Raw genomic sequence first — 7793 nt, 5'->3', positions numbered from 1 at the left:
CAACGATCCCACATAGTTACAAAACTGTTAGAAAACTGGAAAGAAAATCATGAATTGAATTAACTAGCAGCTCACAGGTGAGCAAGCTGCAGCTGGAGACTGTGAAAACTGGAGCATACACTCTCATATTCAATTAATCAAAGATGAGACAATAAATACATCTCAAAAGAATAGGGAGGTGAGAACAAACTCCTACAACCTAGGAACTAATCCTAACTTAAGGAGTTACATTACAACCATGTAACCATTTCTCCATTAATACAATATAATATTAATTATTTTCAACTCTCCCCCTTAATGGAGAAAGGATTATCTTGAAGTCCTAACATCCCCCTAAACAATTCAAACTTCACTTTCCCAAGAGGCTTTGTAAAAATATCAGCCATATTGTCACATGTTTTATAGTATTTAATAAAAATTTCTTTTGACTAGACCTTTTCTCTTACAAAGTGAAACTGAGTATCTATGTGTTTCGTGTTCTTATGAAACACTGGATTCTGGATTGTTCGCCAGCTTAATGGAACTCTGTTTGTCACAGTTGATGACAGTCGCTTCTTTCTGCTCTTCTCCTGCATCATGGAGAAGTCTCCTCAACCAAATAGCTTCACATGTCATTGCGCATACTGCTTGGTACTCGGCTTCAGCTGAAGATAAAGACACAGTGCTCTGCTTTTTACTACTCCATGCTATAACCCCAAATCCAATAATGAATGCATAACCCATGATAGATCGTCGATCATCTAGGTTACCTGCCCAATCAGATTCTGAAAAACCTGCTAAACTAACATCATATGTATCAGTGTATAAAATACCATAATCATTGGTACCATGAAGACACCTCAGTACACTTTTTGCCACTACCCAATGATTTTCAAGAGGTTTAGACATAAACTGGCTTAGCACACTAACAGAGTATGCTAAATCTGGTTTAGTTGTAGTCAAATATATCAGACTACCAGCTAGTTTCCTGTAAAAAGTGGCATCCACCTCCTTAGAGCCATTGTCTTTGCACAATTTCAGGTTCTACTGCAAATGTACTGATGTTGTTTTACATTGTTCCATTCTGAACTTTTTGAGAAGCCCTCTGACATACTTCCCTTGAGTAAGGAAAGTCTGCCCAGAGTCTCTCCACACTTCTAGACCTAGACAATAATGTAAACTTCCGAGGTCTTTCATCTCAAAAACTTGTGACATCTGCAATTTGATTTCTTTGATTAATGCATATGCATTACTTGTTATAATCATGTCATCCACATACAAGGAAATCAAAATTATCTGCCCCTGTTCATCATACATGGTATATAGATTTGGGTCATTCTTACTCCTATGAAAACCATGTTGTAAGAAAAATGAATCAATCTTCTCGTACCAAGACCTGGGTGCCTGTTTTAAAACATAAAGAGCCTTTTTCAATCTACAAACTAAATGCTCCCACCCTTGTTTAAAAAACCCTTTAGGCTGCATTAAATAGACCTCTTCATTTAAATCACCATTTAAAAATGCAGACTTAACATCTAACTGGTGTAGCTTCTGCTGATGTTTTATAGCTACAACAATTAACATTCTAATAGTATTCAGTTTGGCTACAGGAGCAAAGGTTTCTTCATAATCAATTCCCTCTTTCTTTGAATAACCCTTTGCTACCAGTCTAGCTTTAAACTTTTCTATACTCCCATCTACATCAAATTTGGGTTTGTAAAGCCACTTGCAACCTATGGTTATTTTTCCTTCGGGTAATTCAAATAGTTCCCAAGTATTATTTCTAATAATAGATTCAAATTCTTCATTTCTTGTGGCCCTCCACTCATGAGATTGACTAGCTTATTTATAGTTTGTGGGCTCTATAACATCTAAAATGTTTGACATTAAAGCATAGTCTTTCAATCTGGCTGGTAGTTGAGTCTGCCTTCCTGACCTTCTTGGCAAGGGACTCACCTCAAATATGTCTGCTTCAAAACTTAGTGGGCTCGACTTACTGAGTACATCACCTGCCTCTTCCTCTTTCTGTTGCTACTGCTGCTGCATGTCCTCACTGCTTTCTTCCATCAACAATGGAATATCCCACTCTTCAAGGTTGTTCTCCTTATTTCCTTCCTCAGTCTGCTCATGAAGTAGCACATCTCAACTCATAAAAGGTTTATGATTCAAAGGATTAAACAACTTATAAACTTTAAACTCAGTGCAATATCCTACAAATATGCATTTCGTAGCCTTAGGATCTAACTTCTTCCTATCATCCTTGGGAATATGGGCATAGGCTTTTGACCCAAAAACCCTTAAATGATTCATTGCAGGCTTATATCCATAAAATGCTTCAAAACGAGTTTTAAAATTGAGACATTTAGTTGGACTACTATTTTTTAAGTAGACTGTAACGTTAATAGCTTCAGCCCAAAAACCATTAGATAGACCCTTACCTTGAAGCATACTTCTTGCACACTCCACAAGGGTTCTGTTCTTTTTTTCAACAACTCCATTCTGTTGTGGAGTGTATGGTACTGTGTATTGTTGAATAATCCAATGATTCCTGCAAAATTTCATGAACTCTCCCAGCTTGTATTCTCCCCCTTGATCAGAGCAGAGAATCTTAATGAATTTCCTTGTCTGCTTTTCCACCATATTCTTGAATTCTTTAAAGCATTGAAATGTCTGACTCTTCTTTCTAATAAAATATACCCAAGATAATCTAGTGTAATCATTAATAAAGAGTAGAAAATAATATGCACCACCTAGCGACCTAGTCTGCATAGGTCCGCATATATCTGTATGCACAAGCTCCAAAATATCTCTTTTCTTCCTATCATCATTCAAAGGAAATTCTTCCCTATGCATTTTCCCTAATGCACATCCATCACAATCTAAATGTACATTCTGAAAAGCAAGTAGTCCATCAACCATACCTTTTCTTTGTAGCTGCATGGGATCTTGTAGGTTCAAATGACCGAATATTTGATGCCAGAGATTCTCGGTTGTCAATTCTATTGAAGTCAAAGCTTGGTGTGGCATGCTCTTGACATTCAACCTATACATGCCTCCCACACGCACTCCTGATGCAACTGGTTCCTTCTTGCTATCCTTTATGACACAATATGATATGAAGAATTCGACTTGTAGGTCCTTATCTGCCATCATTGAAACATAGATCAAGTTCTTCTTGATCCCAGGTACATACATCACATTTTTAATATATCTGATGTTACCATCAGGTATTATCACCGGAATATCACCGTACACCTTGATTTGATAACCTTTGTCATCACCTAGATATATGTTAGCTCCATAAGTAGTTTCTTAAAAAATTTCGAACCAATGTCTAATACCTTTCATATGTGAAGATGTGCCTGAATCTACGAACCATATTTTGAACTTATCCTCCTCAATAGTTGAAAGAGCATAATCAACTACAAATAATCGAAGATCATGACTATGACCTTCATCATCAAAGTGCCTTGTATTTTTTCTCTGTTTGTTTCTAGCCTCATATGTTTGTCTCTTAAAACAAAACTTAGCAAAGTGACTGATTTTCCCACAGTAAAAACACTTAATGTCATATTTATTACCATTGTTACATGGAGACATACCTCTAAATGGTCTCTTCTGAAAAACGCCACCGCCTTTCTGTCCCTGTGGTTGTTTCCCTTTGTATGGCTTCTTCTTTGCCATCAAAGCAATATCGACACTTTTTGGTCTCAAATTCTGCCACCACTCTTCTACATGTATCAGGATTCCTATTAGCTCTTCAAATGAAGGGGTTTCCTCACAGGGGCTTCGCTCGGGGAGAAATACCATACCACATGGGTTCATATTGGGGGATATATAATGAGGAAAAAATGACATAATATATTGAGCATATAATAGGGGGTAAAGGATTTTTATATTGGAAGGTATATAAAATGAAGCTCAGAGTTAATGAAAAAATATAAAGGGGTATAAAAAAAATTAATGAAAAAATGGATACCTACAATATCTAGTGTAAGTAGGGGTTTTTTAAATTGGGAAGGTGTATTGGGTTCGTATTGCTAGGGGGTTAAATAATGTGATTTTTAGAGGTAGTTTCCAATATGTAGTGAAATTAGGGGTATTGTTTAGTATGTCACGAATGCACATGATATGTCAGAGGTTCATTGAGTGAAGCTCCTGTGGGTTTCCTTCCTTGCAGACAAGCCTATGATGAACATCTGGTATTCAATTGTCATTCTGTTCAATGTAATTGTGACAAGATCAGAATCAGACACCTTCTCCCCAATGTCTCCCAATCTGTCCTTCTGGTCCTTGACCCGTGCAATGAATCCGACAACGGATTCATTCTCCTCCATCCTCATGGAAAACAACTTGCCTTTGAGTGACAAGATGTGATTGGTTTTGTGTTTGGTAGAGGTTCTTGAGTGTAGTCCATATGTCACTGGATGATTTACAGTCTATGATATGTGGGATAATATTCTCTTTAACAAACATCTTTAATAGGACTTTCACCTTATTCTCCCTTTTATCCCAATCTTGCATTAGTGTTGTCATGTCGCCTGCTACCATGGTCGACTTCTGCTCTTCGCCACTGACGATCGACTAAGCGCTCGATCCCTCAAGCAACGTTTGTAGCTTAAATTTCCAATTGGTATAATTGGTCCCATTGAGTTTGTTAGACTTGTTGAGATAAGCCTATGTGAAATTGTACATTTTCGACTGATCAGAATCTCAATCTCTCGATTTACAGTCGATTCTCAACAAGTGAACAATTACAAGCTACAAAAAAAAATTCTCAAAACATACCAAAAACTTTGAATCGATCACAAAGCTGCCACCAAACTGCCCGATCTGCTTCTAATCTGGTCGATCTCCCACCAAACTACCACGATATTTGTGTCTGCAACTCAGATCTGTCACCAAACTGCCCGATCTAAAGCTTAGAACCATAAAAAACACGCCATCACTCTTTTATACTGAAAAACAACACTGATTTAAAATGCCTCTAAGGAGAGGTCGATCATCGCAGGTTTGACCCTAAGATTCGTGATGATCATCGCTTATGTCAGGCCGAAAGGCACGATGACCGCTTTGTGCTCAATTGGAGATAGGCTGAGACCTGTAAGAAAATAAATTTCTCTTGTGAGTAAGGTACATCACTACCAACCACCTAGACTCTGAAAATGTGTGCACTGAGGCTCCTTTGTTGCCAACGGGGCACTATAGCCACTAGGGATCTAATGTAGCTAATAAGGCTCTGTAGGTAAATCAGGCTCACCAGATCTGAGCTCTGATACCATGTTAGAAAACTAGAAAGAAAACCATGAATTGAATTAACCAGCAACTCACAGGTGAGCAAGTTGCACCTGGAGACTCCACAAATTGGAGCATACACTCCCATATTCAATTAATCAAATATAAGACAATAAATACATCTCAAAAGAATAGGGAGGTGAGAACAAACTCCTACAACCTAGGAACTAATACTAACTTAAGGAGTTAGATTACAACCATGTTACCATTTCTCCATTAATACAATACAATATTAATTATTTTCAACTTAATCGGAAAGAATGCAAGACTTTCAAGATCATATCAATAGGCAAAATGATGATATAGGTGCCCTTTGCAACCAAGTGGAGAGTCTCTCTTCAACAACTTAAGCTACAAGACAACAAACTTTAGAAAGAAACACAAACATATCAGGCGAAAATAATGTGAGTTAATTCCTCTTCTTATAAATGACAAAATATTGTAAAACTATTATACTTTATGGTCAAATTTACAAGCTTTAATAATTGCAAATATGCTAATAAGATGTATGTACCAAACCGTCACTGTGTTGATGTTGTAGAACTTCTTAATTTGTCTTGTTTTATTGAAAAATCTGGTCTCAATATTTGATATAAATCTCCCAATTTTTTACTACCTATTTTATAAAAATATCTACTCATCAATATTTAAAAAAATAATACCTGAATTAAATTAAAGGTAAATAAAATACTTTTTTATTGGAGTTGTCTATAATGCGACTTTTTGAGATTCCGGTGACGGAATCCGGCGGAAGAAATTGAGATGAAATCATGATTTGTTGCAGTTAAAATGGTTTTTTAACTGCATATTCGGATTCAACACCCTGGAAAACCCCTGGGACGCTTTCATTGTGCAGAAACTAGTTATCAAACTTGGATTTCAATAAATTACTGCCGGATTTTCACCGGAAAAAATCGCCGGAAAGGCTTTCAAAAAGTCGCGTTAAAGACTACGGCTTTTTTATTTATTTGATATATTTTCTAAATAAAAAAGAGGGAGCATGTCACTTCACGGTCTGCGACATGGTACTTGAATTTGGATAATTTATTTTCTCAAAAGAAGGCCGCTATATTTTAATATGGTTATATTTATGTTAGGTATTTGAAATCTAATGAATCTGTCAAAATTAGTTTCAACAATTTTATTTGTGGTATTATTTTGCAAAAGTAGGTGGACAAAGTGTCTAATGACATGCAATCTATCCTTAAAGTCCATGACCGCTGAATCATATTTATATATATGTTTTAAAATAATTATATTTATCTTTTGAAAAACAACGGTAATATATATATGATTATGTTTCCTGGGCTGGAGTATGCCCTAAAACTGCTTCTGCTTGGCTAAGAGCTCGTCTTCCTCGGACGTAAGGAAAAAGGTTAACGGCCCAAGACCCAGAGGCATCTGGCAGGAGTGAAAGCCTGCTCCCTTACGGACCACCAGCGGGTTATTTCAGGTGGCGTGGTTTTCCTTGATAACAGTGATGTGTCAACTGACATTTGCGGATAGCAGCCAGAGATGGCTGTCCTCACTGTTGGTTTGACAAACTGAGTTTGATAGGTTTTTCCACCTTTGAAAAAAAAAAAAAAAAAGACAAAAGAAAAAAGATTATTAAATGGTATTGTCTATACAGACTATAATATTGTGAATTTTTTTATTATTGAAATCCGTTTATTATTAAATGGTATTGTCTATACAGACTATAATATTGTGAATTTTTTTATTATTGAAATCTGTTTATTTTATTTTAAAATTTTTATTTATTTGAGTGTTTAAATCAGAAATAAATTTAGTATTATTAAAAAAATTTAAGTCGCTCAAATATTAAAGCTTTATAGCGGCCATTTAAATTGATTTCTCAAAATTTATACTAAATTTTAATAAAAATCTAAACAAAATTTCTACTATTTTCCAAACAAAATTATAACACCACTTATCCTCGTGATAACTAACTACACTTATTGGTTAAACAAATAAATAATGATGTGATTTTTACTAAAACCCCTCCCAATAAAATTATAACATTCTTAAACTACTCTTTATTAAATTATATGAAAAACTATCCGATTTTTTTTTTTTGCATCCCTGTTACTTAAAAGTTTACCGCCCAAAACGGATATGTGTTTATGATTTTATATTTATTAGATTTTTTGTTGAATTATCATTAAAGTTGCATTAATATAATATAAATATGATTGTCTATCATTGGTTTGGTTTACTTTACTTTTTAGTGAAGTCATATCTATTTTCAAAGTCTAAAATTAAAGATGAGATATTTATAATATTGTCTCGAAAAATGAGATATTTATTGACAAATAATGATGAAGAATTAAATAAATAATATTTATAAGGTTAAACTTTGTATTTGTATATAAAGTTTAAAGTTGTTGATTTAAAATAGACAAAAGAACTTTTAATATAATTAATATATTATCAAAAGAATTCCACGATAATATTCTCAAAATTAAGGTCGACATATTATGAATAATTTTTTTTTTCAAAATTAAAGTCAATTTTGACGT

The 7793-nt window shown here is 34.8% G+C and overlaps 1 pseudogene; it reads right to left on the bottom strand.

The window, feature by feature from the left end:
- Window positions 1–480: 480 nt before the first annotated feature.
- On the bottom strand, window positions 481–888 carry LOC149218081 (secreted RxLR effector protein 161 pseudogene; annotated as a pseudogene).
- Window positions 889–7793: the final 6905 nt, after the last annotated feature.

This window comes from Pinus tabuliformis, chromosome Q (genome assembly GCF_031772625.1).
Source record: "Pinus tabuliformis cultivar Carrire ecotype Pingquan chromosome Q, CPIR1, whole genome shotgun sequence".
NCBI classification, from domain to species: domain Eukaryota; kingdom Viridiplantae; phylum Streptophyta; class Pinopsida; order Pinales; family Pinaceae; genus Pinus; species Pinus tabuliformis.
The sequence above is the reverse complement of the archived record's forward strand: the minus strand, read 5'-3'. Positions and strand labels throughout refer to the sequence as shown.